This window comes from Akebia trifoliata, chromosome 15, assembly GCF_017979445.1.
Source record: "Akebia trifoliata isolate Shusen 1 chromosome 15, ASM1797944v1, whole genome shotgun sequence".
NCBI lineage: Eukaryota > Viridiplantae > Streptophyta > Magnoliopsida > Ranunculales > Lardizabalaceae > Akebia > Akebia trifoliata.
The window spans coordinates 8,894,509-8,906,381 of record NC_141389.1 but is presented as its reverse complement, the minus strand read 5'-3'; the positions used below and the strand labels follow the sequence as shown (position 1 = coordinate 8,906,381).

At 32.0% G+C, this 11,873-nt stretch overlaps 1 non-coding gene across 1 annotated transcript; it reads left to right on the top strand.

Annotated features, from left to right (window-relative positions):
• The first annotated feature begins 10,965 nt into the window (after window positions 1-10,965).
• LOC147384235 (small nucleolar RNA Z247) lies at window positions 10,966-11,102 on the top strand. Its single transcript, XR_015173163.1, has one exon. It is a non-coding gene; the product is annotated as a small nucleolar RNA Z247 (small nucleolar RNA).
• Window positions 11,103-11,873: the final 771 nt, after the last annotated feature.

Below are 11,873 nucleotides of genomic sequence, written 5' to 3'. Positions count from 1 at the left end.
GCATTTTAGATCGATTGACCCCTATTTAGCCCACAAAATTGATGAGTCAACTCATGAGAATTTCCATGCATTCATAAAAAAAACTCACACATGAAATAATAAATAAAGCTTTACCTTAAGTGAAAACTCGATTGCCTGGATCCCTTCAGGCTATTTCAAGAAGTTATGTAAAGCTTCTAGATTCTTTTCTCAACCTTTTTTCTTCATGAAAAAAAAGTGAGAAAAAAATATATGAGAGAGTGATCACGAAAGAGGTTTGGGAGAGTACGAGAGAAAAAAAGGTTTGGGAGAGGTAGAGTCCGAGTGAGAGTTCAAGTAGCTGTGATTGTAAAAGAAAGGTTGAAAGAAAGATTTGTGAGAAAGCTTGGTGCAACTGTGATTGAAAGAGCAGAAACGCTAATGGGTAGAGAGGTGAGGTATGTTGTGAAGTCATGAGGATGAAAGGGTTTATAGCAAACAGACAGGGCTACTGCAATTTTTTTTCTTTCCTTTTTTCTACTACCTTTGTGAGAGAATCCAATATTTTTTCTTTCTTTTTTAGAATGTAATAAGGGAGAAGGACGAATCTTCTTCATATCTTTTTCCTTTTCTTTTTTTACTCTTCTTCTTATTTTACTCTTTCTATTTGTTTTGCTTAATGTTCTTGATATTGTCCAAGAGAGTGAGAGGGAGTCGTGAGAAAAGTAGTCGTTTGTTCTATAGTCTTTTGTGAGAGAAGGAAAAAATAAGGAGAGGTCATGAGATAGAGAGTGATCAGAAACGTGAGAGAGATGGGTCCATCCTCCCCCTAAATTTCGAAAATCTCCTCCTCTTATACATTTTTTATTTTCTTTTCCAAATTATAATGCAAATCTCTCCACAAGATTCAATGCTTCAGATTTTGTCTAAAAGAAATTCCTCTTTTTTAATTTTAAGAATCCAACCTTAGTTGGATTATTTTCTCTTTGTTCCAAATCGATTTCAAATCTTTGGGTCTCTACGTTATTTTTTGTGGGAAGTGTTTCCATTTTTTTTTTTTGGAGGATGGTCAACTGCAAACATGATCTTCTTTTTTTTGTAAGGTTAAAAATGTTGGTTAAGTGTATGTTATAATTTTTTTTATTTTTTTTTTCATTTTTAGAGATTTAGTTGGCAAGAAATAGTTGTGTTTTTTTACAAAAACTTTCTTTACTAAATTTGTTACCGAGCAACCTTTTAAATGGGTATCCACGTCATAAATTCAAATTGATGGGGTACACTTTGCTAAGAGCACAAACAACGACATAGAATTCGAGTTCATATGTACCCCACTTTTGCTTTGCCTCCGTTAGCTTCTCACTAAGGAATTCAATAGGCTTTCCTTCTTGAGATAAAAAAGCTCCTACTTCATGCATGGAAGCATCACAATGGACTTCAAATAGTTTTTCAAAACAAGGAAGTGCCAAAATAGGGGCGGAAGTAAGTTTAGCCTTTAAGAGATGAAAGCTAGCTTCGGCATCATCGGTCAAAGTAAGTTTTTTGTTCTTCAAAGTGTCAATTAAAGGTACTGCGATGGAGCTAAATTCCTTGATGAAACGCTGATAGAAGGATGCTAACCCATGAAAACTTTGAGCTTCGGAAGCTGATTTTGGAGAAGGCCAATCCCTTATGGTTGCAATTTTAGTTTCATCCACGTGTATGCCCTCTTTAGAGACTATGTAACACAAGAAAAGTACCAAATACGTGAAAAAGTGGTATTTCTTCAAATTGATGTAAAGATAGTTGACTTTTAGAACCTCAAAAATAGTCCGTAGATGCAGAACGTACTCCGAATCAGATTTGGAGTAGATTAAGATATCATCAAAATAGACCACAACGAACTTACCAATGAAGGGTTGTAGGACTTGGTTTATGAGACACATAAAAGTACTAGGCACATTGGACAAATCAAACGGCATAACTAGTCATTCATACAAGCCATCATTGGTCTTAAAAGCCATTTTCCATTCATCTCCAGGTCAGATCCGTATTTGATGGTAGCCAGTTTTCAAGTCGAATTTGGAGAAGATGGTTGAACCCGTTAGCATGTCGAACATGTCATCAAGTCTTGGAATTGGAAAGCGATACCTTATAGTAATTTTGTTCACCACACAACTATCAATACACATTCTCCATGTACCATCCTTCTTAGGAGTACAATTCCTTGTTAGCTTTTATAGAAATAGAAATACTAGTAAAGCTCTAACTAGGATTGTAGATGTCCTACATCACTTTAAATCTAAAGTTTCTAATAGAAATAGATATAACTTGTACTTTTGAAAGCTTTTATAATATAGGGTGAGGGTCCATCAATCTCAAATGCTTACCTATAAGAAAAAAAAACCTTTGTTAATATAGTTACATTATCAGTGTCTTAAAACACAAATTTATCCACACTTTTTTCAAACATTTATTTCAATTTGCATTCATATTTTGTTGTATTAAGTAAATAATCATGTTAAGCGTCAAATTATCATGTTGCATATTCCATCATGATAAGAAAAACCCTAATTACACGTGTATTCATAGATTAAAGAGCAAATCATCGAAGATGAATCCAAAATAAAAAAAAAAAAAATTTGTATTACAATCAAGAGGACAAATTGAGTAACCCAGCAAAATTTGGCCCAAAAAGATATTACATCACCGCGTAGCAGTAAGTCATTATGGTGTGACAGTGAAATTTAAATGGATCGTTTTAATTTTTTGGGATTTTGTTTCGTACGTGATATTTTCTGCAATAGTGATGGCAACTCGAAATGCATCCTTCTAGAACATCGAATTTTTATAACTATAACATTTCTCAATGTAAAAATGGTTCATTGTTTTCCCCTTCTTAGAGGTCCCTCCTCCTTTAACCTAAGATTTTTAGTCTTTTCTCTTTTATTTTTCTATTTGTAGATTAGGTTTTCTATTAAAGTTTTTAAATTTGTAAGTGAAAGTGTGAAGAAAAAAGTGTAATTACCTTTATTCAATGAAGCAAGACTTGTACTTCTCCATCTTTTTTTCTCTATCACTTGCAATTACCTTAGACTAATATTCTTTTCATTGGAGAGTGTAGAAGCCTAGAACAAATTTATTTTCTCCTATTATTTGACTTTAATTCTCTTATCTTATTTTAATGTTCATGAGTTCACTTAAAGTTTATCCAACTCCGATGGATTAAAGTTATAGTGAACTCTTACACTTTATATGTTAGAGTTGACGGATCATACTTAGATAAGATCAAGATGTTTCATGTTTTTTTAGATGTTTGGTGTTAGGAGTTTCACACTTTAGTGAGTGAAGGAGTTTTACATTTGATTATCTAAATTAAGTTTTTCTTTGTTAAATCTTTCAAACCAAAGAGCTAATACCAAGCCCTTAGATTGAGTCAAAAAAGATAATAGAAGCTAAGTTTGATGGGATAGTTGTTTTAAGTAAATCTTCTCTCTAATGGTGATTTTCATCCATTATCTTTAGCGTAACTTTCATTTCTATTAGTTTAATCTTTAGCAAGTTTTATTTTATTTTGATTGCTTCAAAAATATAAAAATAGATTTTACATTTTGATTATATTCGATTTTATACTATTTGCTTAATTCTACCCCATTTTTTCTTGGGTTCGATCTCGTACTTGTCCCAAAAGTCAAAATAATTTACATTAATATTAATTTATATGGGAAGGAAAATGATAGTCCCATCATTACAACTATAATTATAACATTAAAATTTTCAAGATTTTTTATATTTGTTTTTCTAATGCATCATTCAAAAATTCGAGGGGTTCCCATAGTTTTGAAATCCAAAACTTCACAGTGACTTGAGTTAGGTCGACAACTTACAAATTGATTTAGATGAGACAAATAAAAATACATTATAGTAGGCTTTGATATATAGTTCAATTGGTTTGATACATTGCAAGGCAACTTGGGGTCATGGTTTAGTTATTTATCTGTTTCAGTTTTCAATCACTTTTGACAATTTTAGGATATCCATCATAGATGACAAAGATAACGAGAAAAACAAAGACTTTTCTAGTCACGAGCCATATAATGACTTATCTTGCAAGATTCCTACAAAAAAAAAATGCTGAAAGATTTTAAGCACTATAACTTATGAGCACTGAATTTAAATGTTGAACATTATGCTTGTTTACCTATTTTGATAGTATAGATACGTGATCCTCGATTACGAGTGCCACATCTACTAAGAATTGGAGTCGCCACCATTTATATAGTAAGTGGGTGTGAATGATCACCTGATGTATATTTTTCGAAAAAGTGACATTTTAGCATTTAGTGACTCACGATGGATAGGAACTAATTAAACCTTGAGATCAGGATAAACGATTCGATTGAAAAAAAGGGAAGGTGTTAGGCACCCTTTTCTCCCCGTCAAGTAGCGGTAACCTCAATATAACTCAGTCGTTTTGATTAAAAAGTGTAAAAAATAAAGTGTCACATGTTATGCGTTTGTACCCTATGTAGGGGTTTGCTTTCGATTTGATTATAAGATCATTCCATCAATGTAAATGATCCTTATAAACCTTTGCCTTGAGGACTATATGTGATTTGGAAAAATATTGGATAAGATTGAGGGTCCATTCTCATGAATTGAGAAGGAATTTCATACCAATTGCCTCAAAAATAATTTGAGGATTAAAATTGATTTTTGTTTTAAAAGAGATTACAACCCTTATACTTTCAATCGGATCGAAGTCTAATTTATCGGAGATAAGGGAGGGGGATACTACATTTTAGAGGCCTTCTAAAATAAAAAATATATAGAAGAGGGGGATAGTAGAAGAGGGATAAGGAGAAGATAAAGAGAGAGAGAGATAAAGAGGGGTGAGGATTGCCTTGAACCTACCTTGAAGCTTCTCTTTTTTTTCTATGTCTTCTTGAATCTTTAGTGATTTAGAAAAATGTCACTTTTTTTCTTGTGTAATTGAAAGAGTAGAGAAGAGATGATGAGAAAATTGGATTGATTATGTATTTTTGTGAGAGACTTGGTAAATGAGAATTGGATAACCTTTTTTAGGAAAGGAAATGAGTATTTATAGGTATTGGGAGGATACTTTGGGGATACAATAGGGTAAAGTGTGGGATAGTAGAGAATAACATATGTTTTAAAGATGGGGCATGAAATTAGGAGTTTGAAGATGGCTAATTATATAATGGAGGTAAATGGATTGTGTTTTGATCTAAATGGTTTGTATCTTACCAAAACCATTCAGATGAAGTGTTTGGTGAGGTGAAATGATGGGTGTTTAAGAGGATGATTGATTGATTGAGTGGTGTTTGATTTAAAATAATGAAAGGTGTAAGATGGTGGTTGAGTATTTGGTGAATTGAGGGGAGTGGGTTTTAATTAAGTTTTAGGAGAGTGAGGGAGATGGTGACATGTGACAAGATGTGTGAAGATTAAAGGTTTAGATGAATTGATGGAAAATAATGAGTATTTGATTCGAGAGGATGGGTGTAGGTTTAGGTTGTATAGATGATTTTAGGAAATGATGATAGTAGATTAGGGGGAGGTATGATGATGATAGGTTAGGGGGAGGTGTGAGTTGGAGGTGTTTGATTTGAGATAATGAAAATTTATAAGGAGTAATGAGGGTAGATTAGGGGAGGTATAGGTTAGAGGTGTTTGATTTGAGAGAATGGAGGTTTATAGGGAGTAATGAGAGTAGGTTAGAGGAGGGTGTGGATTGATATAACTTTTTAGAGAAAAGGCGATGTGGGTAAATAATTTTTTTAGAAAAAGGTGATGGGATGGGTGATTTGATGAGGGAGGTGAGAGAGGGTGATGGCATGTGTCACCTTTTGATGATAAAAGAGTGTTTGGTTGATGTGGGTTGTGGTTTATGGGTTAGGATTGTGGGTTAGATATGAATTGATATGAGTTTGGGCCTAGGGGCATTGTGCTTGGGTTTTAGGATAGGTTTTGAATTTGATTTGGGAGAGTGGATATGTTTTAGGTTTTTAGATGATATGAGATTGGATTTAGGTTAGGGGATAATGCGAGAAATACATTTTAGGTGACTTGCGGGTTGTGGGCCTTAGATGCCTTAGGTTTTTTCAGATTTGGAGATAGAGTAGTGAGGGTAGAAGAAGTGATAGGTGTCCAAAGTCTCATTTTAATTTTATCCATTTTTTTTTTTTTTGGTTTTGAAATTATTAGATTAATCAAAATGTCACGTGTTGGCAAATCGGGACTTTTTTAGGCCTGTTGGTGAACTTTATCGAAAATTTGACATTTTTTGTTTTGGAGCGAAGCGGTGAATATTGGGAAAACGTAGGGTAGGCCGAGTCCTTTTGGAAGTCTTGGTTCGATCAAAATGTCATTTTTCAATGACTTGGACTCTTAAGGCCCGTTGGCTCATTTATCTGGAAAATCGGTATTTTTGGGCCCTTTCGAGTAGGAGTCCGTTCAAATTTGAGTGTCTACAGATAGTGTTAAATTCATTCAAATTAATCACTTAATTTATAAAATCTTGTTTGATATCTGCTGTAGAAAATTAATAATTTGTCTATTTTGCCATTTCAATCACATTGTGGACTTATTTGCCAATTTCAAATGCCTATTTCCTATCATATATACTAAAATATACAAATTTCTTACAAAATACAAAATTGAAATATTATTTACAAAATAAATCATTATCAAAATTTTAAAATATATAATATTTTATTCATAAACTTTTAAATCTTCTATTTTTTTTTTCAAGTTAATAGTTTTATAATTTAATCCCAAAGTTCTTTAATCTTTTTTTTTTCTTCAAATTGTCTATCCTTCCTTCATGCCTATTGTTGTATAAGTCTTCACCTCCTCATATCACATGAACAAACCACAACCATTTTTCTCCTTTTTGGAAGAAGATTAAAAAAAGCACAAATCAATCTTTAAGATATAATTTAAATTACATGAATTGTGTATGATACCAACGCTTTAAATGATATCTTACAATGGATTTAGGACAAGAATAAAGATGACCTTCAAATGAAACAACACACTCATATTTTGGAAGTACATGTAATCGAGTAATGTTTAGATCATTGAAAAAATTCTAAAAAATAAAAACTAAAAGAAATAACATGTAAATGGAGTGAAATACCTTGTAAAGGCACTATTCGATGGTAAATACATTAGTTTTATTATGCGTAGCAAAATACAAAAATAAAATATATACAAGTAGCCACCTAAACCCTAAGATAAAATGTGGAATAAAAAAAAAGAAAAAAAAGTAGGAAAACTGAAATTGTTAATACAACAACTATCTTATCTCTTTACACTAAAAATAAATCTAAAAAATCTTTTAAATTCTCACTATTTTACAACAAAATAATCATCATTTAAATAATAGTCATACTTGTAAAATTTAGTGACAAAGAACACATTTGTACTTGTAGAAATTAAAAAGAGAAAAATCTCAAAAACGCACTGCTACTACCGCATTTTTATTCTTCATTTATTAGAATAAATCTATAAAAAATCTTCCAAATTCTCCCCTATCATCCTCGTAATACAAAAAATCATCGTGATAATCTCAATCATCGAAATCATCTCAACCCTTCTTATTTATTTAAACAAATCAATGGTTTTAATTGAGAATCACAACTATCCTCTATCAATCGACTCTAAAAGCTTAAAAATACAAGAAAGATGAAAGTTTTTTCTTCTTCTAATTTGAATTGGTCCCTCTTTCAATCGGCTATGTAAGTTTTAAAAATACAAGAAAGATGAAAATATTTCTCTTTCTCCTTTGAATCGTTTGCTTGACCGATGGTTGGAACGGAAAATCACAAAACCCCCCACCCTCTTTGAATTAATTCTGTGATTTTTGTAGGGCTCTTTCTCTTTATTCTGAATTTCAATGGAGATCATGGATAAAACTTGGAGTATCTCATTTTCTTCAAGGGCATACTTGTCCAACAAAAATAAGGATGGTGCTTAGTCCAAACAACTATAAACAATAAGCTTTGTAAAAATGCTTAAAATTTTGGTTGATTTTTTAACACCGTATGTTTAAAATTTCGAATAAACAAATTTGCTGAATTTTTTTTTTTATAGTAATAAGTGTTGAAAATTCCTATTAACAAACAACACCTTAGTCTGACCAATCTCATGGACACTCTCATCACTACTTCCAATACGTGCCATGCGTACCTAGCCTTTTAAAACATAGGGGTGATGAACAACAATGGGTTAAGTGATTTGAACTCATGACCTCTTCTTTTTTAGGTATGGTCTTGGCTATCTCACCAAAACTAATGGTACTAATTAATTGGATTTTACTAACCTCAACCCACGATTGAGGCTTTCCATCAACATGACCGTTAATAAGACTGACAATGGGTCCTATTTTATTTATTATCTACTTTGATCTGATATGAAAAATAGGTATTTTTGGATCAGGTTTGGATTGGATTTTATAGATTCAATAAAATTTAGATCTATTTCAGATATATCTCAACTCAATCCAAAAAAAAATATTCGAATTGATTTGTAAAAAAATAATACATCCTTAGATTCCCTTCAATCCAATAATATTGATAAAAGAAAACAAACAAAAAATTAATTTTTCTCCTAAACATGATTTTAAATATTATCCAAAACTCATCTCGATATTGTTCAATAACGAAATAGATTTACACTATGTCTCTTCAAACCATCTTTTGAGATAAACGAGATGACTCAAATGATATTTTGAAAATCTTGGTTGAGTCAATCAAGATTTTGTATATTTTGATTAAAAAAATTATTTAAAAAAAATTATATATATAAAACATCATTTTATGACTAAACGTCTTATAATTTACCTTATTTTATTAAAGAATATATATAGTTATTTTTATTTTAATATATATGAATAAATAATTTATCTCATCTAATATAAGTTGACCCATCCGCATTGATCGATGGACGAGACAAGATGATTTGTAAATCCTATCTAAGTATAAATCATTAGAAGGTGGCATGAACAATAACACGTGTATAAACGACTTATTTTTTATAATCTTCAAATTTAATATTTTAATAAAATGAGTTGGTTTTTTTTTAATACCAAAATGACTATGATTATATTAAATTTAAGGTGCGCACTATCTCACCCACTTTTTTGCTCGATACACTCACTTATTTCATACATCCATTGTACTTGTGAGTGTATGCAATAAAATCTTGTTGACTACTTTCACCCATCGAATTTATCCTAATAATATTACCAATCTACCAATTGAACACATCTCAATAAAAAAATCAAAATTTTGAAGATGATTTTACTCTCATCCTTCCTTGATTTTGTTCTTGAGTTGATCAAGATCTCTTCACGACTTCTTGAAATCTTTTGAAACGTCCTCAACTTTGCAATTTTCATTTTGAAATCTTACCCCTCATAAATTTGATTTAAGGCCTTTTCAATTTAAATGTAAATTATAAAAGAAGTTTCATTCGATTAATTATTTATTTATTTTTTCATATTATTCATTATTCATTTAAGTTAAAATCTAAAAATTCGTTACCCTTAAAAATTATATCACATGTTCGATAAAATACCTATTATAGGTATTTTATCAATTTATACATGTAATGACAAATGCAAGTTTTCCATCTACTTTTACATTTTAAATGTAAGTTATCAGATAGGTTTCATTCAATTAATTAATTATTTTTTAATATTGTTTATTAAAGTTAAAAGCTATAATTTTGTTAGTTTATTGCTATATATTTGAAGAATGTGTCACATGTTCGAAAAAATACTTATTAGAGATATTTTATTAATTTATACATGTAACGATACATGGTAAATTTCTCATTCAATTTTATAATAAATTTTAGAAATATTTTCACGTAAAAAACAAACAAAAATTTATAATTGTAGCGATATATAGTAAATTTTCCCTTCACTTTTACATTATTTTTTAACAATGTATTAACGTCAAAGACAAGTAGTCTTTTTTAGGAGACGTCATGTTACTTCTACAACCTACAATTCCATAAGGTGAAAATGAAAATGTTGGAATCTCACGTGTAGAAAATGGTAGGTATGAATTCCCCGGTGGTCCCATTGATCAATTAATTATCCAAAATTTTAAGACCTGCATTCCTTCACAATTTGGGTTGAGGAAGTATATACATGTTATAATTTTTTTTTTTTTTTTTTTATATTTTATGATTTGTGATTGATGGATATTGAAGATAAACATGAAAAACAGTTACTTGGAAGCACGGCAACAACCTCAGCTGATATTGAAGATATTGAAGATATACCTACTCCTAAAGTCTTGACAACTACCATATCAAATCATGATAAAAGCTGATTTCTTATCCATGTAAAATTTAAATGTTTCAAATAACAAAATATGTTAGCAATATAAAATACGACAGTTACACACTGCATCTATATATACACCTGTTGTAACATGATTTCATATAATAAGAAACATATTCTTTCAATCTTTATATGGTATCAGAGCAAACCAGAACAAACGTCGCCATGTCGTCCTCTGACAACAACAATTCCTTTGCTTCCCAGCCCATATCTTCCACCTTTCCTCTATTTAATATACCCAACCTGTCACTGTCAAACTTGGCAAAGACAACTTCCTTATTTGGAAAGCTCAAATTGTTCCTTTCCTTTATGGCCAAGATGTTTTCGGATATCTTGATGGATCAACTTCTGCCCCTTCTCTTGCATTTGATGCAGATGGCAAGCTTACCTTCGCCTATCTGAAATGACGAAAACATGATCAAATCAGCATCCTCATGTCCTCCTTAACTGAGGGTGTTCTGACCCAGATGATTGGCTACACCACCTTCCATTACGTTTGGACAGCCCTTGAGAGAATGAACAATTCTCATTCTCGTGCACGTATAATAAACACCCGCACCCGACTAACCACTTTAAGGAAAGGAAATCTATCTATTCTTGAATATTTTCAGCGTATCAAAGGACTTTGTTATGTTCTTTCTGCCGCTGGCCAACCTCAATATGATGATGAGGTTACCTCCTTCATTTTTGTTGGCTTGGGATCAAATTACAACCCTTTTGTGACATCCATCACCACTCGCATTGATCCCATGAGCATTGAAGAACTCTACAGTCATCTTTTGTCTCATGAAATGCGATTGGAGTACCACCATGATTCCATGAACCTCAAGAATTCTTCTACAAACATGGCCTCTCGGCAACAATCTCACAGAGGACGTGGTCAAAGACCTCCCAACAATGACCAACGATCCAGGGGGTGCACCTCTTACCATTGTAACAACTCTTCTTAAAATCATTCGAGCTCTAACTCCTCTCGGCCTACTTGTTAGGTATATGGCAAACCCGACAGCCATATTGCATTAAAATGCCATCATTATTTTGATCTAACCTATCAACAAGAGACCAACCCGAAGTCATCATCATCTCAAGCACTGCTGGCCATCCCACAACAGCCTTCCGAAGGAGAATGGAACCTTGACACCGGTGCCACCCATCTTAGCAACCTTAATCTTAGAGTTAATGACTATACAGGTACAGATCAAATGCAGATTGGAAATGGCACAGATTTACCTGTCTCAAATACTGGTTTTTCTAAAATTGTCATCTCACAAAACACTTTCTTATTCAATAATATTTTACATGTCCCCACAATATCCAAAAATTTTCTTTCTATGCATCAATTCGCTAAAGATAACAATGTCTTTTTTGAATTTCATGCTACTTATTTTCTAATAAAAGATTATTTTTCATAAACGATCCTTCATCATGGTCCACTCCATAAGGGACACTACTCCATGCACACTACACCATGCATCTCCTTCCACCTTTAGGTTCTCATTGGGGTCTTCTCAGTGCTCGTATCTCTCTCAAAGATTAGCATCGTCGTCTCGGTCATTCAGCC